Below are 27,547 nucleotides of genomic sequence, written 5' to 3'. Positions count from 1 at the left end.
TTATTATTATTATTATTATTATTATTATTATTATTTGCTTTTTTACTTCCTACATGAATTACTTTCCTCTGTCTATCTATACTAATACAATAAAATATCGTTTATGTGTGTCTGTTTGTCTCTCATCGGCTTTCCGCAGAGAAAGACGTGACCTAGAGCTATCAAATTTGGTAGGTTACTAGATCTAATTCTATATGAAGCACTTTCTTTTTTATTTCGCCACTGAAGACATTATAGAGGACTCGAAATTTATGCATAAAGGAAGATTAATAATTCCCGGGAAGCCGGATATTAGTATCTAATTCATAGTTTTCGGTGTCACTTAGACGAATAATAACACTCCCGAAGCCGTTCAAGTTATATTCTCTACCCATTATCATCGAGGGGGACGGAGAGAAAAACAGTACATCCAAAATCACCGATATTAGTATCGAATTTGCAAGCTGATTGGTGTTAGTCATGATGACATTGAAGCCCAAGTTTAGGCAGAAAGGGGCATGTCAGTTGGCCTGGGAATAGACAGGTACAACCAGGCGCGGACCAAGGCAAAATTTTCACCCGGGCAAAGTGACTTTCTGTCACTTTCTCCAAGTTCTAACATATATTTTACATTTTATTCGAGTGATTTTAATATTTTAAACCCATTGTTCAAAGAGAAAAATTAATATTCAAATACATGACATATGTAGATATATTTAGTACTTAAAAATGAATATGGTATCAGATATATTGTGTTTATATTATTATTATTATTATTATTATTATTATTATTATTATTATTATTATTATTATTATTATTATTATTATTATTATTTATGTATCGATATCTAACAACAAAAACAATATCGAACACCATTTATTGAATACTACTAATGCTGACATGATTAGTGCTATATAATCAATTGTTTTGTTATCAATAACATCAGTAGTAGTATTCAATACCACCCACTACCATAAATCCCACTATGTAACAATCTATTCTAATAACGTGAAATACCAATAAAGACACTTCACATATGTTGAGTGTCTTTTACGCACAGCAATATAAACTACCCTTTTTAAGTAGGTCCTACTAGTTGAAGTCCATAGCATTCATAAAACATATCTCATGAATTTGTACAAAAGCTGAACACTCTTACAAGACTAAAGCTTAATAACAGGTTTTATTAAGTATTAGAAATCCTCTGACTTTGATAAGTAAGTAGATCATATCAATGTCAATTTATGGAACTTTATGAGAAAGAGCGTCCATGTCTTTTTCTTCCATAAAAACAGTACCTTAAAATCTTGAATAATTTACTCAAATTAGTTTCCTAATTTTGCAACATTTAGCCTCAGGCGTGATAATTAATAGTGTAACAAAATTTAGAAACTAAATAAAAAGTTCAACTTTACTATTACTGAAAATTAACAACAAATTAAACAACTTTAAATATATTTGTTTTCAGCACTCACAAAAATTAAAATATAATTTTCCAAGTCTTTTTTGTCTGCAAAATACCTAAGAATGACATCTGTGTCAATGTCTTGAAGAATGTCGAACTCAATCGGCATCATGGCGATCCCCACGAGGCGCTCCTGGCACATGGTAGATCTCAAATAATTTTTAATTAATTTTAATTTTGAGAATCTCCTTTCGCCTGAGGCCACGCTGACAAGAAGAGGGGGCGGCCCCCCAAACCCCCCTGGATACGGGCCTGCTGGTTACTCCTTAAATATTTTAATACTTCAAAGCAAGGCTGACATTTTCTTTATAACTTTGGGAGGGTGGGGGGCATTAAGATGTGTTTGGTTGCAAATAAGGGTCTAAGAAGGCATATGTAAGGATTTTAAGACAAATTAAATGCAAATTATGCAAAATATTGTATATTCATAAAAAATATAACAATAAAAAATATTCAAAAAATACATGGGGGGCCACATAAGCATTGGAAGGCCCGGGCCCCCACGTTCTTCAGGATCGGCGACCTTGCTTCAAGTTTTTTTTTTTTTTTTTTTTTTTTTTTTTTCACCTGGTAGTAGGAGGAGTAAAACCAATAGTTCCTGTTGAAGTTGGAAACCCTCAATATCACAATGCTCTAGGTCAGCAAATTTCTTCATCAGGGTATCCTAGTCTTCCTTTTTGATCCTGTATAAAAACCCAAATAGGTCATGTTGTTGGGTCGAAATGAATGATTTTGCAAGAACTGTGCATAGCGATACAATAACATTTCCTAGACACTACTTTCAACAAAGGCCGACAGTTAGGTGCGGCGGCATCGTATCTAAGAAAATAAAAACAAGTGGTGCCTGTTAACCCTCCACTACCACTTTAAATGCACATATAAACTCCAATAACATTCATTGCCTGGGAAAAGTTTACAAAGAAAATGGGCCGCTATAAACAATATTAAATCCCCCTCCACTCTCTCTTGTACATGCCATGTCTCCATTTGTCGATACAGTCCCCTACTAATATGAAACTCTCTTCTTCCATGGTGGAATGGAAAAAGATTATCTAATTGACGCTGGTTTACAACAATATAAACAAAAAAAAAAAAAAAAAAAAAACAGTGCTTTTTGAGACTCGTTTTGGCACCCCCTGAGTGTGGCGCCTCTGGTAGTTGCCCGGGTTGCCTGGCCCTTGGTACGCTCCTGGGTACAACGCCAAGGGAACTACTCTTCCTTATTTATTCACTTAACATATTTCTTTACTTTCAAATCTATCTTTCTATATTGTATAAATAAAAATGAAAATGACAATGTTTTGACTTATTAACTCTTCAACAATAAGACTGATCTCGATCAAATTTTCAACATAAATGAGGTCTGGGATGATTTTCATAATTTCATTTTGATGGTGCAATTTGGGGAGGGGGAAATGTGTAAAAATGAGCGAAAATGAGCGATATTAGTGCCGAATCCATAGTTTTTGGGGTCGGTGAGATCAACAGTGACACTTCGATGCCGTTTCAGTCCCTATTAGTACTTCTAAGAGAAGATGGTACCATATAAAAATAATTGAAAATGACCGATATTAGTGTTAAATTCATATTTTGTGCAGTCCCTAAGTTGATTGGGGACAGTTTTGACGCTTTTTATGTCCAACATGAAACGCATTCTCCCCGTGCGAAGAACGGATATTTAAGGTAATATGTATAAATTCAATGGCTCATTCACTGAGTCATTCATAAACAAATCTCTCTGTTATTAGACGAACTTTGAAATTATTTATGAATGTTCTCCTTCTAGTCTATATTGTAGATAAGACAGTTTTTTTTTTTTTTTTTTATGTAACTCCTAAAGCTAAGAACGAGGGGAGAGCTTCAATGATTTTCGCCCTCGACAAATCTCCGAAACTACTCACCGTACAACCTTAAAATCTTTTGTTTTCATCGTACCCTGGGCTGTGGACTATACGGGTATTTTCGAAATGCAACTTCCTATGTAAGGGAGGGAAGATTGTTTTCTTGTCGTTCAGTACAATTTTGAGAGTAGAACTATTACATTTTGAGTAAATATTTTTCTTTCCCTACTGCAGATTTTTTTTTTTTTTTTTTTTTTAATTGTGACTTCCTAAAAGGATGGGAAAAGGGGCTTTCTTCTTTCCGTTCTCCAGATCTTTAACCCTATTAAGTATAAAACCTTGAACAATTTGCTTAAGCATTTTCAATTCACACCAAGTGATTTTGCGAAATTTGAGCTTCAAGGGGAGACTGAGGCTTAAACTTATTGCCTTTCTGTTGGTCTTTGAACTTTTTCATAAATATTCTTGATTCACTCAGGCTCTAGATGACACGGGATTTTTGAAATGGTACCACTAAGAAAAACAAATAAGAAAAAAAAACATGATGTAATTTTTTTCATTCTGGATTTCCTAAAATATTAGGTGCCTGATCTTGAAAACTTTTCATTTCTACCTTCTAAATTAGACACGGTTTTACGAAATGAGAACCTCGGTCTGAGGAAACGGTCTGTATCTCTTCCTTCTCGTTCCTCAGATCTCTGAAATAGGTGTACATAATCATAATTTTGTATAGATATTAGGGTATAAATTTATGGGTAAAACTTTTTAAAAAAATGAATCATGTAAGAAGGTGGAAATGGGGTTAGAGGTTTTCTCGCACTAGAAAGTTGAAATTTTGTGAATATATAATAAACTGTATACTTTAAGACAGAATTTGAAAATGAAATCTTTAAATTTTACGTCCCACGGTTATGCCAGTTAGGCTAAAGGAGACGGTGATGATGAGAGATGAGTGAAATAGTGGAATGAAGAAAGTGGGAGGAAACGGGAGAACCACGAGAAAACCCACGAACACGGAAGACAGAATTTGAGTAATAACTCCAAGGACACGAGTTAGAATCAAAAGATTTCGCATTATTAGTAATTTGCTAATTTCTTTTGAGTGAAATGAAGTGAAACTTTTCAGTTTAACGTCCCACGATTCCTCTCTTTAGGCTAAGGGAGACGACGATTAAGGCAAGTGAATGATGATGGAAGAATTGGTGGAATGAGAATTGAGAGGAAGTGGGAGTATCCTGATAAAAATCACGGACACAATGTTGTCCACCATAAATTTATGTAGCCGGGGATCGAACCAGGGACTCCACATACCAGAGGTAAGCGTATCTATACCACTGAGCCACCTTCCTCTCTCTAACTTCTTTTGAAACTAGCTATATTTTGGCATGCGGAATATTAGTATATTGTGCGAGAGATCGACTTGGTCAAGTTTGGGAACTGAGAAAAGACATTTAAAGGTGCTTTACGGAAAATTAATTTCGATGAATATGAGATTTAGTAACAATTTCCGTTGACACTGTGAAAATCTTGTGATTTCCGGTGCAAGAAATTGATTCACCTCAGTCTCAACTCTGATAAAATACATTAAAAAAAAAGATTTTGGGATTATGCGTGTCGCCTAAAAATTTTGCCTAATGATTTACGTAGATTTTGGTGAATCCGCCATTTTTTGCTGCTAAAAACGGTCTGATCCAGCCTTAACGTTGCGAAAAGTTATTTAGGAGCTGTTGCGTGAAGTTTTACGTAATTCCAGGGAAATCAAAATTCTATTAAGAAGTGTTTTAAATGAAGAAAATTTGCACATATATAAAATATTTTTTCATAAACCCATTTTTTCCGTGCGAAGAACGGACATTCTCCTAGTAATTTATTAAATTACTTGCTTGATTTGTCGAAAGAAGATGTTTACTTTAAGATTAAAATTGAGTAAGACATCATGAAAAAATAAATATTTCCTGTGTTGAGATTAGTGATGAGTAAATTCCCGGGAAGATTCCCAGAATGGGAATTTATCCGGGAATTTATGTTCAATCGGAAAAAGATTGCATTCTATTACTATATAATGATTTCAAAGTTGAATTAATTTTTATATCACAGCATATTATTACAGTTGTCCACAGAGGATTCTTTATAATGTATATTCTGAACGGTACCATGTTACTTTATTAACACTTTCTTATATTTGGAAAGTACGCATAAATGTATATTTATTTACAATATGTTCTATCAATTAAATATGTGTGAAAAGATTATATAATAAATTATATAGTAACAGTTTAAATTTATATGTAAGTGGATTTACTCAACTTGACTCTATTACTGATATTATAAACACATTAAATTTATAAATGTTATAAACTAGTTAGATTGGGTAAATGCTAGAAGATACATGTCTCACCAATTTATCAACATTTGTGCATACATATTTATGTTCACAAAATTTGCAAGATACTTACTTATCTTTATATTTTAACACGTAAAATTGCCATACACGACCTTTCATTCTACCTATTTCTCGAATTTCCATACATTAATTCACATGCAAAAGAAGTCCGAGTACTTCTTCAGAAATTCGAGTCAGAGAGAGAAGACAGACCGACGTCTATTACTAATGGTGGTTCAGGGTTTATTAATAGTACTTCATCTCTATTTCTACATAATTCTAAATTACTTTACAAAATGGTTTCTTTTCATCATTTGTAAATTAGTAGTTTGCTAATTTTGGCTGTTCTTTAGGATTGGGGGCCAGCTTTTGCACCTACTTTTTAGCGATATTCTATTCCGATGCGTTTGTTTTATGGTTTCATACGTTAAATTACGTTACAAACATTAAATTCAGACAGCGTTCAGAGCGAGCGTTGGGGATTGAAGGTGGGTTAGAGCCCAGCATGGCAAGTTGTTTTCTATCTCCGTTACCAATAATTCACTTTCTTTCCTCACATAAATCACTTCCACTTACCTTTCCGTTTTGTATAAATCCTCTACTGCCTTAAAAAAGATGTGTTCGATACTTTCTTGACTACTTGAACATCACTATCAACTCATTTCTTTTGTAAATCATCCTACTTTTTGCTAGTTTTGGCCCACTAATTCTAAACAATTACCTTACTTTTTAGTGCAAATGAAAATGGAACAAAAAAATTATATTATTAGTTATATAAAGTACAGTCAAAGAATTTTAAATTTTTTAATCTCCAAATTCTTTAAAACCTAGAATTAAATCATAATATATTAAAATAAAGTAATTAGTCATATTGTTCTTATAATTTGGAAGATAAAGTAAAGAAATGAAAATAAATTCCTTCCTGGGAATTTATAGGCCAGGGAAAAAACCCGGGAATATTCCCATTTTTAAATTCCTTCCCACCGAGAATATTCCCACTGCCCATCACTAGTTGAGATATGTGCCTGAAATTATATGAACTTGAAAGCATAAGTCACCATTGCCATTATTTTTTCTGTGACAATGAACTTTCTGCCCTCTTAAGACATAAGGTTATTTACTTTGATCCATGTTGTATGTTATTTGAAGCTTATATCTTGTACTATACTTGATTTTGATTGGAAATGCTGTGTGTTATTTGATAGGAAGTCTGATAACATTTTATATTAAAACAGAGAACTTGTTTTTATGCCAGTTTCAGTATGTCCAGACGTGATTGACACTATAGTTTGTTGTCTTGAAAATAAAGAAAAGCGCCTTTATTTCTCCGAGACGAACATACTGCTTATTTCACAGATGTTCATACAACAGATGAGTACCTGGTTGATTATTTTTACACTACACAGCATGTGACTTGGTCCCATGAGGATCTTCGGCCTTCTTGTTCCTAATCCGCTAGAACAAGACCTCGTGAGAAACGCAAGTATACAACTCACCTAGTACTATACATCCTTTGTATCTAACAAGCATAAGCTACGTATATTCCTAAAGTAATATATCTTGTCCACCACCTCCTACCTCCGATCCGCTCCCACTAGGTGGATCGAGGAGGCAGTGATTTTGATATTACCACTTTGCCTTGCGCCTTACGCCGCATGGGACACTTTCTCATTGAGAAACAATGTTTCAAAGAACAAGTGCTTCGTGAAATAAAGCTGACTCATATTGATAAGAGAGGAACTGGAAGAAAAGAAAGGTTGCCTTTCCTACAAGACGCAGCTTGAAGAATACGAATCTATAAATACCACATCCACAAAATATCGTGTTCATCTGAAAGAAACCATAATACTCTTTCCCACGGTACCAGATCCATAGCCGGGTATTTTAAGTGCGGAGAGCGGGAGAGAAATATAGGAAAATCGGCCATTAGGCTATTTTAAGTGCGGTGCATACCAATCTACAACTATGTGCGGTCAATATACCATGAAACAATATAAGCATTCGCGAAAACACAAAATAAGCATAACATATGATGAAAATCTATTAAGCAGAAAAGTGGTGAAACGAAGTATTCAGACTCTTATACAGTATTTTACACTACAATAATGATATACAGTACAGTACAATGATAATAGCCATGATCGGAAGAGAAATGATTATGATTGATCATATAATTGAGGAATAATCCTCGAAACAATGTTGTAATTAATCAGAAGAAAATATTCCCCAAAATGAATATATTTTTATTTCTTTCTGAATAGAGAAATAGTGATAAACGTTCACACTTGCAATGGTACCTAAGGCATGCCCAATCGGACAAATTTTACATGTTGACTAAGTTTATCCCTGGGATATTTATAATATTCCTCAAATTCATAATTTGAAATTGAAATGCTAAATCGTATTCCTCTGTGTGTCTTTTTCAAACAATTCCTCGTCTTCATCCCATACAAAGTTTATATGCATTCCTTGCACCGCATTGATTCCCTCATAAAACACCTGGTTATCCTTGAGAATATTCGACTGTTGCCTTTTATTTCCATTAAGCAATATTGTACTGGAAGGTACGATTTTAGTGTATTGCTCTTATGCCAATTTGTTTCATTTTCGTGCATTTGCACATTATATTTCTTATTCTTTTCCTTGCTTTGCTCTGCTCTGAATTTCTGGATTTCCTGTACTCTCCTTCAATAACGTGTATTCTGTCTCTCCTGTTCCTCTGTTGTCGAAGCCTTTTCGGCATATTCTCTTCTTTACCTACACACTCGTTAATGAAGACATTCAAATATACTGTACAAGAACTGAATAATAGAAGTGATGCTGGATTTGGTTCCCAGTCAAGGGCGCCGATCCTGGGAGGGTGGGGGGAACCCAAAGCTCATGTGACCCCTGTATTTTTATGAATATGTATTTTATATGTATTTTCTCTTGTTATATGTATTGTTATATGCACTTTTTTATGAATGGGCCCCCCAAAGTTACAGAGAAATCGGCGCCCTTGTTCCCAGTAGGGCTTGCCTGAGATACAGACTTCAAAAGCAATTTGGATTCCATTTTAAATAGTATGTCGCGTAACGTATAGCCTCTGTGTTGAAAAGAATATTAAGCTCCAATCAATACATCTTTTTTTTAATTGCATATATTAATTATTTTAGATTTTTATGTAATGATTATTTATGGTGTTTGCTTGTCTCTCCTCCTATCGCTGTTTGAAATTCATTCAAGATGTAGTATTATTTTTCAGCTTCTCAAAATCCCATGGCCAATATAAATTTGAATTTTTCGACTATCACGTCAAATGTAACTGACATTTCATTAGTACTATGTTATCATTTCAATTAACTTTGGAGAACCTTTGATTACTCTTACTTCAATCATACAATTTCTTCCAAAACAGCATTTCCCAAACTATGTTTGACGGCTACCCCTTCGTGAATCCTATATACTTCACGTTTCTCCTCTTTCCTGCCGTTCATTGATCTGACCCTTTTTGCGATTTCAGATACTGCATTGATTTATTGAATCTTCCATAATAATAATAATAATAATAATAATAATAATAATAATAATAATAATAATAATAATAATAATAATAATAATAATAATAATAATAATAATAATAATAATAAGAAGAAGAAGAAGAAGAAGAAGAAGAATTACATTTATTTTCAGCAAGACTTCTACAAACGCTTCTATGTTACAACATTCGTAATGTTTGTAACCAGGTGAAATGCCTTTAGGCTTAAAAAGACGGTGATGATGAGAATGAATAAAATGATTCAATGAAGAAAGTGGGAGCAAACGGGAGAACTCCGAGAACATCCATTCACATAGTGTTTATTTATCATAAAACTCAATTGATACCAGCTGGGATCGAACCAGAGACCCGGTGCAGAAGAGGTGAACGATCTACCGATAATCAACCACGGTTCCAAACCCATCTATAAAAGTGTAGTGATAATTACCAACTTTATTTTTTACATATGTTTTAAACCCACCATCTTCCTTAGGATGTACCCTTTAATAAAAGCTAGATGATAAAAAGCACTTTAAAGTAGGTGGGCAGAATCTGAATCACATGTGATCCAATCGGGAATTGAACCCTTTTGTCTTATGTCGCAGTCACATTTGCAGATCATATCCACGAGGTATCATCAATTGACGTGAAGTTCCGCAATTCTATTCGGGAACGGAAGTTACTGAGCTTCCATTAGAGTTCCAAGCCTTGAACATACCCTATATGAATTGACAATTGACTATTCTCTTTTGTTGGTATTATTTAATTATTTATTTCAATTAAAACATTTAATACATGTTTGTCTGTGGCTTCGTATGTTTGTTTTTACAGTATCATTTTAGAGGTAAACAAATTTAAAATGTAGCTCAAAAATATTAATTCGTTTTCTGCATGCTTACAAAAAGTAAACAAAATTAGGCCTAACCATACATCAAAACGTAACTTTCCGAAGTTATAAAATTAATAAAGGAATTATTTTACTTTTTCTCTTCAAAATAATGTATATATGAGCGTTGTAAAGAAAACATTATTGCTTCGAAAATCTGCGGAGTATTTTCGCCCTTGAAACAAAGTTAGTTATTCCTTTTTTGGAAGTAGCACAAACCACTCCTTTTCACGCGTAATGTAATACGTGTTAGCACAGAGTTGAGGGGCTGGACGAAATTTCCTCTTCTCTCGCCCGCAAGACGTATGTAACTATAAAAAACAAGTTTTTTTCTTTCTTTTTTAAGTTACATTAAAAGTGTCATTACATTGTTCACAAGGGCAAGCATTTGAAGGGCTGTTCTGTGAGGGAGGCGAACGCTTGACAGATACAAGCCAGAATACTTGACAAGCGTCGTGACTTCCCTACGGTGCTAAATCTCTCTTGAACATTAATGAAGGTAGTACACTCCATATTAAAATAACTAACATTTTTTGTCCCGTCGTTCCTATAAAGGAAGAATGTCAATAATATTTTTCCTTAAATGTTTTTTTTTTTTTTTTCGTATTAATTCACTTGTTGTCTATATTATAGAGTGCAGACAACAAATGGAAATTAGCACAAAAATATTAAAAAGACAATTTCAACAACAAAACTCCCGAAGATGAAGTTATTCTATTCTATTATTCTATTCTATTGCATGACAGCTTGTAACTTATCCCGATGAGGCCTTCTCTATTTATGGTCCTTTAACAAAACTACTAGGTATTTCATTGTTCGTATTTGAAAATTTGGCGTGCCAAAAATTTACAGATACAGTATTATGGATAAAACTGTGCATACTAATCAATAGTTAATTAAAGAAACAAAAGCAATGGCCTACAAATTGTTTGTACGATACAAGCGTTAGGCGATTCCAACATTTTAAAACAAGATTTACACAAAGAATCTGATAACGTTTTAGTACGATTTGGATTCCACATGCTTGCTATACATGGACTTGCGCAATACCCTTTTTACTTATGATGTTCAAGAAGAATTTAAAAAAATAGTGTTCATACAAGTGGCCTTTAGTTCGAGATCCAAATCATGTTAATTTGTGATGAAAGAGAGCATATTTCCTTCCCTCTGAATTCTCTCCTACTGTTTTCATTCTGTTAATTATTTAATTATCATTTACTTTCACTTCAAGTCAAGCTCCTTAGTATACAAGGACAACTGCAAAACATGCAAGTTTTTATTTTATCTTAGACCAGACGCAGTTGTTACTTTTCGAACTTTCTTAACTTTCCAACTTCCGTATCGTTGAAGCATTAAAGACACTAGTGAAAATACGTGTATCAGTACATGAGTGGTCCAGTTGCAAAACTCATTAACTGCACCAGAAACAGAACAAGGAGAAATAATAAAAACATCATGTCAAACCCATAATTTTAAACTTCTTTTGGGAGGACAAGCATTAATATTTGGGCTCCTAGAAAAAAATATGAAGCAATAACCCCTATTAAAATTTGAAATATGAAATTTGGGCCCCTCCTAGAATTTAAAACCGTAATTTACATTTTTATTACTTCTAGGGCCTCAGTTAGCGTTTTACTGAAGCAGGGGCTAGATTACAGTTATGCTTCATCTTAGGACATTTGCATCTGATATTTATTTAACTTACTGTCAAAGTTGTGTATTAATAGAATTGTACTTTGTTTGTCTAATGCAGTGCTTCCCAAGTTTGTTACTTGGCGTCCCATTCATAAATCTCGCATACTTCAATCACCCCTATTCCTCACCCTTTTTGCTCTTTGACCATAAGTAGTTTTTGGCTCACCCCTTCTGCGACTTCTCAAATCTTCGATGATAATAATAATAATAATAATAATAATAATAATAATAATAATAATAATAATAATAATAATAATAATAATAATAATAATAACTTTTACATTTTTTAAAAAAAAGTCCCCATAAGTATCTATACAGTTTTTGCATTCTTGAAAACCACGAGTCAAATATTTTTAAACATTAGTTTTGTGGAATATCAGAAATCTCATTACTATAACTATACTCTGCGATAGCCTCTTCACTTGTTTAAAAACTGCTTTCTAAAAGCTTTTTCTTGTGTTTTGGGCACTGCCAAATCACACGTAGCTAAATCTGGAGATAGCCGGGTACGGTAAAATATGGACACCCATTTTCTGTAGAAATTCTAAACTTTTCGCTGCTATGTATGGCCATCCATTGTCGTGTTAATAAAGAAAGCGAGACAGTGGAGATTTTCTGTGAGTAGATCTCCAAGCTTCAAAGACACTCGGAAGGTAATAAGTAACGTACCACTCTGTTGTCACTGTAGGTCGATCATGTAACTGTATAGTTTCTACATGGACAGTCTTAGATAAAAGAAATGCCCATAACTTTACCCACGGTGCGTCATTGTTTCAATTTCGAAGGTGGAGTTACATTTCTTTTTGCAATAAAAGATTGGAAATTCGACTTTTCCTTGGTTCCGTATTATCAAGAGTTAATTTTCAATTGGAAAGTTTTATTTTACGTATGTCGTTTTCTGAGTTCTATTATAATTGTTGAGATAATTTTCTTTAATCTTCACTCCGAAAGACGGCTAATAGTTTTATACACTCAACAGATTTTACTAACGCGCGCACGTTATATAATATATGTAGGTTTACGAGAAGTATTCGAATATCCTTCCCCTTAGAATATTTATTTCAATGAAAGTTTAATAAAAATATGCAGAAAATACTCTACTTTTGACATAAATATTCAAAAACCCTAACCTCACAAAATACTCCTTTAATCAAATTGCTATGAATAAAACACCCTGCTTGTGAATACTACCTACCTTTCAAAAGGCATTAAAAACGGATCAGACGTTTTCCTGACCTCGAAAATTACGAATTAGACAAAAATTAAGTATTTTTTAATATTTTATTTTTCACCCCCTCCCTCTGTAGTTCTCTGCTGATGGGATAAACTTGGGCTTAAACTTCCTTGGGAGCGTCACTATTCATTTCAGCGACCCAGAAAACTATGGATAGCATACTAATATCAGTCTTTGTGCATTATTTTTACATGCCATTCCACCAAACTCCCATCCATTGAAGTATCTTACTTACTTCCACAGTTTTATCTTTTTTAATTATTTCTTTTAATATTGAAATTCATATGAAAGTTTCGTTAAAATAGCTCCAGAAGTTCGCTGGAAAATAAATTCATACACGTACATCAAAATATTTATAGTTGTGCGACCAACGCCTTCAGTGCTGCCCTTGTAAATTCTCAATGCAGCTGACATGCCGTTTATGCCTAAACTTCTGTTTAAATGCCATTGCTATTGTAATCTAATAGCTTGACGATTACAAACTATAGATTCGACACTAATCTCAATCATTTCAGACATTTCATTTTTCAATCTTGTCAACCTCATACCTGTGGGGGCTGAGTTTGGAGTTTAACGCTATCAGGGCACGAAGACTCAGTGGTAGATTGTTCACCTCTGGTGCGAGAGGTCCCTGGTTCGATCCCAGCTCTCACTAAATGGGCTTTGGGGTGGAAAACACCATGTTCGTGGGATTTCTTGGGGTTATTCCGTTTCCTCCCACTTTATTCATTCCATCATTTTATTAATTTCTTATCATCACCGTCTCCTTTAGCCTACCCGGCATAACCGTAGGACGTAAAACTGAAAGATTTCATTTCATTTTTTAACAGTATCAGGATTGTAATTGTTAATCTCTGCGACATCGATAACTATGGATTCTACACTAATATTGATCGTTTTTGATTAATTTCACATGTCAATTCCTTCCCACCACCCCAGAGGTACTAATGGGCAAAGATTCCATCGGACAATGAAATCTTGACCCATGACCCACTGACCCACCACCCATCGTGACCCACGACCCACCATGACTCACTCTGACCCATCACCCACTATGACACACTCGGACGCACCACCAATCATAAACCACTCACTCACTGTGACTCACTCTGATCCACCAAAACCCATCGTTATCAAGTCTGACACATGATCCATGGCCTCTAAAGTGTTTACACTTGTAATAAAACCAGGCTGTGAAATTCTGACTAATCGGAGTTTGTATTTCTATGATCAATCGCTCAAGCACCACTCTGTTAGAATATCGGTGGATTTGACCTTTTTGATATAAAATGGTAGTGTTTGTCATGGTCTAAATTAAATTTCAATTAAATTATCATTGTATTAAATTAACATTTCCTTGTTGAATTATTGATACTTTTCAATGGAAAAAGGATAAAATTTGAGTCTGAAATCAAGGTAAGTACACTAATGTAAAGGGGAAAAAAGTGTAAAATTTTTCATACAATTAAACGTACAGTCTGAACTTAAAATTTTCGTGTAATGAAGCTTACAATACAAATATTATGCCTACTTTTCTCACAACTTCATGAGTTGATTGCCCTGTGCTCTACATAAGTGCTCCATATAATAAATATAAGCTTCAACAATTATTATAGTAGAAAGCAATGGATATATGAAGCGAAGCACTGAATATTTTGTTTCTCAATTAATAATTGTTTCTCAACTAATATCGATCGTTTTCGATTATTTTTACAAACCAAACCACTACCAATTTTTCATATATAGAAAGTTCCTCCCCCACTCATAAAGGAGAATTTTAAAAAATGCTAGGACACGTTCTGTTCATTTTCAATAAAGAGTTAACACACTGAATTTCAGCTCCGTAAGTTTAAGGACTTGCGAGATACTTAAGGACGGGCACGAGTCGAGCTATAACTCAACTCGACTTGAGTTTCGAGTCGAGTCAAATTCAATTTTCTTGAGTCGAGTCACTGTTTTGAGGTCGAGTTTCGAGTCGAGTCGAGTTTGATAAATGGCTTGCTCGTTCAGCTCGTTTTAACTCGTTTTGAAATCATCGCCAGATTAGCCTGGAAAACGAAAGCCATGAGGAATGTAAACAGTAATGCGGAACACTTTTAATGTTGTTCACGACAGGGACGCACCTCGTCTCGTACTTTTAGTGCATCTTGTGGGGAACTCAGTAGCGTACCCAGGAATTTATTTCGGGGGGGGGGTCCAAACTAAATATGAAGCTATTTTATATTAAAATTGCTAAAATTGCCCCTAAAATTAGGCTAAATTTTTAAAAAGTCGAAATTTCGGGGGGGTCCGGACCCCCGTGTCCCCCCCTTCCGTACGTCCCTGGGGGAACTTTTAGTGCGTCTCGTCTCATCTTGATAACGAGGCAATAGATTTTAATAACGAGACTGCCTCAAATGTCATGACCACCAATATAAGTATGTAGTTCTTACCATCAAGGCTGAGACCTGCACGGTCTAATGTTTGAGCCCAAACAGAAGCTCAATCCGGGTAGTGATGTCAACCGACTCGACTCGGTTCAACTGAGCGAGCTGCTCGCTCCGGCTCGATTGTGATTAGCTATCGGCTCGGTAGGGACAAGCCATCGACTGAGCCGATGGTTCGAGCCAGCTAGGTTGGGATGCACCGACTCGGCTCTAGCTAGCTCCGTTGAAACGAGTCCATCGGCTTGGTTCGACTCAGGTCAAATGAGTCGATGGCTCGGTTGGGTGAGCAATCAGCTCGGTTTGGTTCGGCTTGGGTGAGCCATCGGTTCGAGCCTGCTCATTTAGGTAAGCTGTTGGCTCAGGTCACTTCTCGGTTTGGCTCGATATGAATGAGCTGTGAGCCGAGCCGTTCGACCTGTTGACAACCATAAATCCAGGCCGAGCAGTATTGAACATCTTTGGCCGGCGCCGTATAACTTTTAACAACTTTTCGCTCGAGTCCGAATACTTATTCCTCCGGAACTCAAACCCAGAACCTCGTGACCGATGTTTTTGCCTCCTGAAGACTTTTCGAAGACCGAGATCTACAGTCAACTAGTTTTCATTATTCAGATACAAACCGCCTACCTTTCATGGTTATACACGGTATTGTTCTGATAATAATAATAATAATAATAATAATAATAATAATAATAATAATAATAATAATAATAATAATAATAATAATAATAATATAAGAAGTAGTAGTAGGAGTAGCATAATTGATAATTATTTTGTCTCTGTAGGATACTTGAAAAGAGTACTTGGAACTACACACAGGGTTTAGCTCGAATTGGCTCATTTTGACTCGACTCGACTCGAAACGGCCCAAATTCGAATCGAGTTGCACGAAATTTTCGAGTCGAGCTGAAAAATGTATGTTTCGAGTCGAGTCAAGTTTCAAAGAAAACTCGCCCGTGCCCATCCGTAGCAGATACTCATTTTTTTTTTTTTTTTTTTTTTGCGCAAAAAATCGGATCCCCACTACCCCCTTAGGATATGTTTTATAATAAAAGCTATGTGATACCATCCCAGTTTGGATTAAGACCTAAGCCAAAAGTCATTTCATTTGACTTTTCAATTTGGCCGTGATGCACACATAATTACATTCAAATTTTTATTATAATAATTTATATATTACAGTAATTCAAAAATTATTATTTCCAGTATTTAGCTCCTCTAAAAGCTCACACGCTGTTTCTCAAAAGCCAAGTAGTAGTATAAGTCCTATTGCTTTTATTACGATTACAAATATCAATATCCAAAAATGCCTGAAGTTCTTTTTTCACTTAAATATACTCATCTCAAGTAAGTAAACAGAAACAAATGAAAAAGGATAGGAAATAAGAGCCATGCAAGTAAAACGTAGACAAATTCACCAGTATTCAGAAGATGCTGTCTATAATGCAGAGAGTCGGTGGATCACAGTGAGCCATGGTGAGTGGTGGGTTGCAGTGGGTCATGATGGGTGGTGGGTCTCATTAGGTCACATGCTGTTGACCCACTACCCAATGACCCACTCCATCTCTAGTATGAAACACTGTGACCTTGAACAATTACTATTACCAATATTAGGATTAATTGCATTTTATTTTTACTCACAAAGTTTTTATTTAAATCCCTATCTTCCGCACCAATTTATAAAATTCCGTCCATATGTCCCTACGGTTACCAGAAATGTCTAAATATTTCTAAGTTAAAGAAAGATACATATCCCTACAGTAGACATAGACAACACTTATATTCACTGTAGTTAGTTACCATACAGTGAGCCAGCTAAACTAACTTTTGGCAACCAATTAGTGATCAGCGCGCTGTTGTCAAACCTGCGATGAGTGTTTTGTAATGATGAGGCACTCACTAAGATTATTTAATACGTTATAACAATACATAAATACGTGACATTAATTATAAAATTATCTTAGCATGCGTGTTATTGATAATCGTATTAATTGTTATTACGGGTAAAAGCGGATCTGAAAAGGTAGGGGTATGGTAGGTAGCGGCATGAGGTCGCGCCGTCCCCTTGCCTATCTTTGCCCATTGTAATTTTTAGGAACTGGAGGGACGCCGTACATATTTTTTCAAGGTCGGAGGACGGTATCTCCCCGCGTTCCCTCTCACTTTTACCCTTAACCCTTAACAGGAAACGGTATTTTCTTCGCTTACAGGAAATGTGTCTCTGTGGGACACGGACATGTATAAAGCAATATCTTTTTAAAAAAAACATATGTGTAATGTTAAATAATAGGAAGGTACTGAGAAAACCGATACATTGAGTGAATCAGTGTTGCCAATGTAATACAATTAAAAACCATACGTGTCTAACAGACACATATTTCCTGTTAAGGGTTAATTATTATAAATAAATATTAATAATGTAAGTATATTCTATTTGGTTCGGATGTTCATGTATTCACAATCTAGTTCATAATCTTTCAGAGTTTAATAACATTGTTTTACTATTACAAGAAGTACCTTATATATATATACCCACCTAAGGTTTTCTCTTTGGACTCACAAAAATTTGCTCACCACTGTGCTAGCTATATATTTTCACTGAAATTTGTTAGTAATTATGAAAACACGAAATAAATTCTTCAATATCCTGCTATTTTGAAAACTCAATATATATATATATATATATATATATATATATATATATATATATATATATATATATATATATATATATATATATAAAGCAGTTCGTACATTGTCAGAGCCGTAGCTAAAGAGGGGGGGCAAGAAGAGCGGTCGCACTGGGCGCTAATAGTAAGGGGCAACGAACAAGCAAGAAAGAAAAAGCGCTGGAAATGAGTAAATGACGAGTCATTCCAAAAACTTATTGGTGTCCTATTAAATCAATATGTTTATCAGTTTGCAAAAAAATAGATTTAAAAAAATTTTTACTCGCTCCGCTTGCAATTCGAACGTTTCAATAAGAGTGATTGCAAGTTTTAACTTATTACTTAAAAAATGTATTGTATATGATTTTTTAATAACGATGTGATATACAAGGTAGGGTGTAATAATATCTTATAGTGTACGGAGGAGCGTTTTCAAAATCGGAAACGGTCCAAGTTTGAAATACGTGTTCGGCATTGCGATGGTGATGAATTTGCTTAGTTAATCATAATTTTTTACTCAATCAGATTAACCACGATGGTGAGAATGAAGATATGAAAATGAGAGTAGCGAAGAGACATGCAAGTTGCTGTTTGCGCAGGAACATTAACCAGTTGAGAATGCTCGAAGAGTATTGCCAGAACTAACTTAGAACGAATTATTTTTTCCCGAAATTTATATGAAATTTAATAATTAATTTATTTGTTTAAATTCGATAGATAATACACTTACATATTTGGAACCTGGTATTAGGGGATCTATTGAATTAGCTATATAGAGCTGTCACATTTTTATCACCGTATATATACTGAAAATGCAGATATAACCAGTGGCCATCGGTTATTATTTGGTACCAAAATGTTCACCATTCTCTTAGGTATTGATCAACACCAATATCATCTCACTATCACTTAAGGTTCCCGAGATATGGCTCCTTAAATCTACCGAAATCGGAACTTCTTCCAATATCTTGTAAACGGTAAGAGTGACACAAAAAATGTCATCACTTCTTTCAGGTAGTTTTTGATGCTCTATGGAATGGACGACTCAAAATTGAAAAAAAAAAAAATTAAGATATCAGACACACAGACATAGAGAATTCAGTAACCAACTATTTAAATTCGTTGAAAATGAAGGTAAACAAGGGGAATAATAACATTTTTGAAGCTGAAGCAGTTGTAGAATAGGAGCTTAAGGGTCATAACTTAACCCAGCGAATTTCGTCTTTTTCAAAGACGGATCACTATCAGTGATTTTTTTTTTCATTCCATTGACATATGAAATGCTTCCAATTTGAAGGAATTTATGATTTCTCCATCAACTACTTGTATCGCCAGGATATTTCTTCTCTGCATACCTATCTATCTAGTTGTGTATTGTTTTATTTATGTGGATACATAACTCTCTCTCTCTCTCTCTCTCTCTCTCTCTCTCTCTCTCTCTCTATATATATATATATATATATATATATATATATATATATATATATATATATATATATACTGTATATATATAATATGTATGTGCGTTAGTGTATACCAGACTAGAAATAACTCCCTCGTGTGTATAGCATACGCGCCTTTGGGGTGGGAGGCCCAGGTTCGATTCTCAGCGGGAATTCATGTGGTCCGGATCCCACGTTAAGCTGTAGATCCACGTCTCATACAGCCTTGCTGCTGAACGGGACACTAAACTCAGATATCTAATCCAACCCAATAAAACGAGAATCAGATAGCCTATTATACTTATTTCAAAGTGAAATAGTGTTATGATTTCCATTGGTTATTCCTTGCAATTTGCAGTCACTTCGAATAAGCATACAGGTAATTTTATGAACTACAACTTGGGAAAATATGTGTATCTATTTTAACTAATTGGTTCATTATCCAATCATTTGTCTCTTTTTCTTATAAGCATTACTAAAATATTTATTTAAAACATAATGCAGGCAGAGAAACAAAGAAAAATTAATAAGCAGTACGATAAATAAAGTAATAAATAATAACTATTCTTGTATAATAACTGACTTTTTAAAGTCGGATTTTTAAAAAAAAAAAAGTAACTCTCGGTAAAAGAAATATTTTAAAAAATAACAGGCCTTGAAAATGAAACAAAACAAAGAAAACCACAAAACAAATATATATTTACAATAATATTATGGAAAATTTCCTACTTTAAAATCAGACAAAATTAACATGAAACGCAAGAAGGAATAGACATAATAGCTTCAATGAATCTGTAAGTATTGCAGCAGGTAAGAAATATGGCAATTATTTGAGCTGACTTTCATAATTCTCTTCGTTGGCTTTTGCTCCTCGTAACTTACGTTACTCATTACAAACGGATACACAAAAGTTTCTCAAACAAGCATTACTCCACGTGGAGTTGATGAGAGTTTGACATTAGACACTGGAATCGTATTGGCTAAAAAAGTCGAAGAATTTAGGGGTGTGGCTGTGAATCGAATAAAGAGCTTTGTTTATGTCTTTTGACGCCAACTAGAGACCCGATGACCGCGAGAGGAGGTAGGGAGAACTAAACTTCCTTATCCTTTCCTCCTGCTTTATTGTCAATCTTCGGTTTTCTTTAAAACTGGTATTCATAGACGGCACCTGTTGGTGAAAGTCATCTCCTTTTAGAAGAAAGAGCTACTACATGTGTTTGTCAAAATAATTTATTGGGGGGTAATCTTTGTGTATAAGCACTACTTGAACTCGCTGAATGATCACCCTGTCCCTTACTCGTACCTTTATATTACTGGCAACCCTGAAACCAACTTAAAAGACGGTATCCTTTTGGTAATATATCTGGTTCCACAAGAAGGAAAGAATAAAAGCGGATGTCAATATGATTTATTGGGGGGTAGTTTTTGGCTGCTCATCTTGTACCCCCCGGTAATGCATGAGCAGCTTCAACTGTGGGCAGCACACCGTCTCCCTTAGCCTCGGTGCATGTTTGTAGGATGTTAAACTAAATATTTTATTTTTTGTTTCTGTTGAAAAAACTTCTGTCTCGTTCACGTATCTAGTAAAAGAGAAAATCTGTCGTTTCGTGAGCACCGTACTACAAAGACGTGCACGCGTTAGCCACTAGACCACCGGGGAGAATTATTTGCTGACCTTCTCTTTTTGTTTTTAACAGTAGAGTTGCAGAAATGCAATATTAGCCTGTGACAGATGTTTTTTTTTTTTTTTTTTTTTAGTTTACTTGAACTTCTTATTTAAACAAAGTCATAGTTCCGAAACGAATTCCTCTCTTTCTTTGAATTTATTGTTTTGTTTGATAATTTATTAACGTCCATCTTTTGTATTTATTTACAATTTTGCTTTTTCGTTTCGTTACAGTTTATGAGCATAAATTCACAACAACAACAGTATATAGAAAATCGTCCCTTAAGTGGTTTGTTGAAACAATATATTTACTGTATATATATAAAGAAAAGAGAGGCTTCATTAGAATGTCCAAGAACCGGGAGAATCTTAAGTCAGCATCTTGTCATTTTTTCTCTATTTCTTTTCTTTTTTTTATCATTAGCTGAAGAGAGGTAATGACCGGTTTTAATGCAGAAATGAGAACGGAATAAAAGGAGAAAAAGTGCAATTGCCTCTGTGAATTTGTATTATCATCATCATCATTATCATTATTGTTGTTGTATTTTCGTCTTCTTCTGAGTATGACCTTCATTCACCAGTGACCAAACAAAAGACACACTGAATATAACCGACAAAAGAATGAAATAAAAAAAAAAATGATAGCTGGGATGCACCAGCTCAGCGCCACAGTAGCGAAACATTTACAGTATGATACGGTTGGCTGCCGATCTAGATGTTAACTCATATGAAAAGGTAACTAAGTACTTTTATGGACCAAAGTAACTTTTTTTAAAATTTTTTTTTGGTCATATTTGCTTTTATAAACAGTTGATAGAGAATCAAGATCATCAGAATTGTAAATGAGTGTAGATTCATGATGTTATCAGTCCGTGCAGATATTAAAATCGCTATTAGAGGCAACCAGGACCATATTTACACTCAAAAACTTCCCTCTCCGCTCTTTGATGCTCGCATACAATAAGCAGTGACGACACTAGAAGAGCAAGGAGCAGCGTTCTAGAACGGACTAATTTCGTATTCTGAGATTATCATTCTATTATGTTTCAAAACATTAATCAGACAAACATTATTATTGTTTGTTTTAGTGTTGCAATGTAAAATGTATTGCTAAGAGGGAGCCCATAATTTCGAAAATGCTCATTATTAGTTAATGAGTAATATTTTTTTCTTTCAATTTTTCAAAAATCGTACTTTGCGATATAATTCCTATTCAAGGTCCGTAAACTTTACGACTGGATTAAGGTCAATCACGTTTGATATTTAAAATGTTAAACGTAAGTAGAGGAGGTAGCATACAACCATGTTATCAGTGGAAAGGAGATGGGTAAAAACTAAGGATGGCCAAAATTTTCCGGAATCGAAAATATCACTTTCTGGATTTCGGAAGTTTCAGAATTCGAAAAAAAATCCGGAATTCTTTTGAAATTGGAATTTTTTAAATTCCAGAATTTTTCTGACATCGGAATTTTTCCGAATTCTAGATTTTTCCGAAATCGGAATTTTTTCGATTTTACTTCCGCATTCCGGAAAGTAAAAATTCCGGAATTGGCCATCCCTAGTAAAGGCCCTGCCTCTTTTCGCCTATGATAGTCATAAAAAGTAAAAGTGATAGTCATAAAAAGTAAAAGTGATAGTCATAAAAAGTAAAAGTGATCATAAAAGCCAATATATCGAATGAGTATTCAGTCCAAGCGTTTCGTATGTAAGATGCGTATGAGAAATATTGTCACAAATCACATAAAGAATCCAGCAAACAAAGCATGGTTGACATTCCGCTAGTTTGGACGTTTTTTTTGAATCTTCAACAATAATTTTGGTATGAGACACTTCATGAACCAAATTATATGAATACTTGTTGATAACCTCATTAACTTTAGTCTTCACGAAAATACGAAGTATAATGTTTCATGAAGCGCCTCATGCTAAAATTGTCGTTCCAAGTTCGAAAAAAAAGTCTAAACTGGAAGAATTTCAACAGCCATACTTTGTTTCCAGGGTTCTATATGTGCGTCTTACATAGATGTAACACTTAATGCCTGAACTTCATAATATATACTGGCTTGTATGAATATTTTTGCTTTTTATGACTATCATAGGCCGATCTTTACTCACCTCCTTTCCAATAAGATTTTAAAACATGGATAACACTAGTTTCGTCAAAGAACTAACTCAACCAGTTCTTGGTTTTGAAATTAGTCTACGGAAAAGAATGTGATGGGTAGTATTAATCAGTTTTATGGTAATTCCCACACGCACCAACCTTACATATAGACAAATTATAATCCCAGCAGTGGTACCGCGTAGCGTAGTAGCTAAACGTTTTCACTTTCGATGCGAGCGGTCCCGGGTTCGATTCCCGGTGGGGGCATTTGGTCGAAAAAGTGTAAAAAGCTTTTCCAGGCCAGCCATCCTGAATGAGGTTTCCCTGAGTTTTCGTCATTCACACGAGGCAAATGCCGGCGTGGTACCTAACTTATAAGTTCCAAGCTGCTTCCTTCCTTCCATTTCGCCGGATAGAGTGCTCGGCGAGGGACGTCATCCCTTATACGTGACGGGCTAATATGACCATAGATGCCGAAATCTAAATCCTAAATCCTAATCGCAGCAATATTTCCCAGTTGTGTGTCGTGTGAATCGAGCAGACGTGTATATGTTAATTCTTATTCCATCTTCAGACTTTTTTTTTTATCGCTTGTGCAACCTCTCCCACTTCTCGCTAATTATCTAGTGTTAATATGTTTAAGAGTACAATTAAGGTTTATTTTATTTTTTTAAAGTGAAGTTTTCAGCTTCAGAACTGTAACTAGATCTTCTGAGCAAAAACACCAGAACTATTAACTATTGTTTTCGTCTAAATCTAATCTAATCTTATCTAATCTTTGTCTAAATTAGCTATTTTTTCTTTTCTTTGCAGTTGATCTCATGAAGAAAGAAAATAATAAGAAACGTCATATGAATAACGTTTTTACTGTAGCAGTAGAAGCAGGAAAGGTAAATATACTATACATAGATTTACTCTATAACACATTCGTTATTACATTTATTATAAATTTACCAACTAATCAGTGAAGTCGGTGAATTCAACTATTTCAAGAAATTAGAGGTTTCCTGCTACACAATTCATTTTCAAAGTCGGAAAGATGAGTTTTCACATAAGACTATACATGAAGGATTAAACGGACAATGCTAAACGAAGCGGTGTGCGTTGCTCTCTACCGGGTGCTACGAAAACAGCAATTTCAAAATTGTAGGTTACCATGTTCTTGCTTCACACCCTTCATATCTAGAGTACATTTAAAGTGATTTCTTGGGGAAACTTTAATTTTTTTTTAAATCAAAATTTATTTTATTTATCTCTCATCCTTCAGTTTATGGCCCTAATTTATCCAAGAGTCCAGTATTCACTTAACCCATCCCTCGTTTATTATTATTATTATTATTATTATTATTATTATTATTATTATTATTATTATTATTATTATTATTATTATTATTATTCAGTTAAACCTTTTAAACTATTTAACATTTGGAAGCAGATTCTTTTTTAATCAAATAAGTATTTTAAAAAGTAAAATGTGGTTTCCTGTTTGCTGATAATGTTATGGCAGCTTAAAATCTGATCGCATCACTATAGTTAGTAAACACTTGAATTGTATATCTTATCCTTGGTAACTAGGATATTAAGATAAGGTAATATTAAAATAAATCTTAAGAGCATATACTATCGAAGATTACTTTGAGAATGATAGCTCTGTGCCGTAATTTCATCTCTTTGATACAAGCCACTTGAGTAAAGTTTTAAAAAAGCACTGATAACACTATCTAACACACATTTTATCCGTGGGTTGTAAATTTATTTTCCGATAATGTGCGATAAAAGAAGACAGGAATGCGATATTTTAACCAATAAACTTTGGTTTTGCGACTTACATGACGAAATATGTGTTTTAAATGAGTTATATGGGCTGTGTAGGGTCTAATAGGAGGCATCCTTGAGGTGATACTTCGGATATTTTTTCATCTCAACTGGCTACATCTTGGAATTGGGTGATTACTGTAACATACGAATGAAGCATCGAAGCAAGAATTTTGGCGAAAATATCAGGTCTTCAGGTAGGTATAGTGGGATCTATGAAATTATTTTCTTGATATCTTTATGTATGAAACAAATATTGTACGTTTTCATTTAGCAAGAAAGAAATATTAGCTTAGTCTGTTGAAGCTTTTGAAAATGACGTTGGAAATTTAGGTCTGTTCCACAATAGGTTTACTAGTAACAAAATGTATATTTAACAGTGTTGCTAACCTTTCGAATTATCTCATTTCTATAATTGTTAATATTTCGTATGGCAGATATTTGGTGAACTATGGTTCTCATTTTTTCAATAGAGCATTTTCGAAATTACCTAGGTATATACAAGCATGCACATGCACAAGGTACAAGGAAAGTGTCAGATGGCAAACATCTACTTTTATTCTCTATTTCAGAGATAACTTCAACAAAGTTTAAGCATTCTCCTAACTCATTTTGCTACGCTTGTGGCGACTTCATAAAATGCAGGGGAAGCCATTTCATATTACAGTCATGTCCTAAGATATGTGAGGCTAGCAAATCATATTTTGGAATGTCTGTTAGTCATCTGGACAAACCTTGGGCCACTTATGTATTGCGAAAATACTTCAGAAGAACCTCGGATGATAACTATTAAATGTTGTTACGACCCACTTTTAACAGTAGGGCATATCATTAAATACATATTAATAAGGTGGGCGTACGCATTGTTAATCTATGCCCACATAAATAATAATAAAAGTTGCTGTACATTTAATTATTCTGTTTTTATAGATAATTAGGCTGAAACAAGAAAAATACCGTTACTATATACTAATTGGAGATGGCAGAAAACTTGGATATAAATTAAAGTTTTTACGGACAGAGGGCAAGGTGCCCCTCAAAACCCCCTTGTTTATGACAAAGTAACTATGGATAATTATATAGTATATTACTACTTAGGAAGAGATTAGGGCTGGAACTATGTACTGATGAGAACTCATGGATCATCTTATAAACAAAACCAAAAATTCTACACTTTTTGTGTCAATTTGCTTTCACATGTATATAGGCCTATACACATATATATTTCCCTATGAAATATAGCTTTTGGCATAAATAAAGGGTATAATTCTTATAAAATTCAGTTTTATAGAGCGTTTTACATAATTTTTAACAATATTTACTGGTTGGATAAAGTATAATCGTTCAAGTTAAAATTTTGATACATTATTTGTAATTATGGTTTACATTTATTAATTAGGAAGGACGACATGATTGAATGTTAGCGGAAGTCAGCCCAGAAGCTGTTACTAGCCAATGGGTGTGCGACAAATCATTAAATTATGTAATCGGGAAATGATAATAGCCAATTAGGTGTAAGAACGTGTTTGTGGTGCAAGAAGAGGGGATATGAATGATAAGAAACTAAATTGATCTCTGTCAGACATTCATTTAAAGACATTCGCTGATAAATGGATAATTAACGAATTGACAAGCATAAAATTTCGCGAATGGAAATGGGTTATCTTTCAAATTAAGTTAATCAGCAGACGATCAGGTAAAGACAAGCTATTTTATTCTTAAGTGATCCGTGTGGAAGTTACAGATTGGTACCGATTGGATATGCTATTAAAGTATTAACGTTTTCATTGAGAAATGAACTAATGTTTTGCAAGTAGGTTTTAAAGATAGATCATGGTAATACAAGTTGTTTATTTTGTTTATAAAGAGGTTATAATGTGTTGTCATTAAACCTTGCCGCGAGTCGCACACACTAGAACGGAGAAGTAAGTAAAAGGTGATGTCTTATTAATTTGGCTTCCATAGTAAATAATCAGTTAAATTCAGTGTTGATTAGCTCATGTGGTTCGGATTTCACGTTAATCAGTAGGTCCACGTCTCATATAGCCACGCTGCTGAACGGAACGTTAAACTCAAAATCAACTCAACTCAGTGTTGATTATATAGCGTTCAAACGTATTTCTTTCTTACTCTTACAAAAAGTCTTGAAAATTGCTAAATATCTGAGTGCATGGTAAACAATGGAATTAACTTGATTATTACTGTTTTCTTTCGTTAAGCTAGTAATTCGAAATTATTTGTTTTGCATATTAAGAGTGTTATTACACTATTGCCTTTACGAGTTATTAGGGTCACTGGTTCGAAATCAAACAGATAAATAATGATTGTGCAAATCCTGGTGATTAGGCGCACACATTATGGTGTAGTTGCCGTAATGTAATCTGATACCAGTTTATTTATAAAATTAGATGTGTCACTTATATC

General features: G+C 34.3%; 1 protein-coding gene across 2 annotated transcripts in view; it reads left to right on the top strand.

Annotated features, from left to right (window-relative positions):
* LOC145664572 (4-galactosyl-N-acetylglucosaminide 3-alpha-L-fucosyltransferase 9-like) overlaps positions 1–27,547 on the top strand; it is a 439,648-nt gene that overhangs the window by 351,404 nt on the left and 60,697 nt on the right. The window contains exon 4 of one of the 2 annotated variants that reach the window (XR_014127468.1): positions 24,122–24,199. The exons of the other annotated variant lie outside the window; for it this stretch is intronic. The gene's annotated coding sequence lies outside the window, so the exon portion shown is untranslated. Of the gene's footprint in view, positions 1–24,121; positions 24,200–27,547 lie in introns of those variants that run through there. 2 annotated transcript variants of the gene reach the window in all.

This window comes from Thermobia domestica, chromosome 11 (assembly GCF_964235325.1).
Source record: "Thermobia domestica chromosome 11, izTheDome1.hap1.1, whole genome shotgun sequence".
In the NCBI taxonomy this organism is placed as follows: domain Eukaryota; kingdom Metazoa; phylum Arthropoda; class Insecta; order Zygentoma; family Lepismatidae; genus Thermobia; species Thermobia domestica.
Note: the sequence above shows the minus strand (reverse complement) of the source record. Positions and strands in the feature narration are given on the sequence as shown.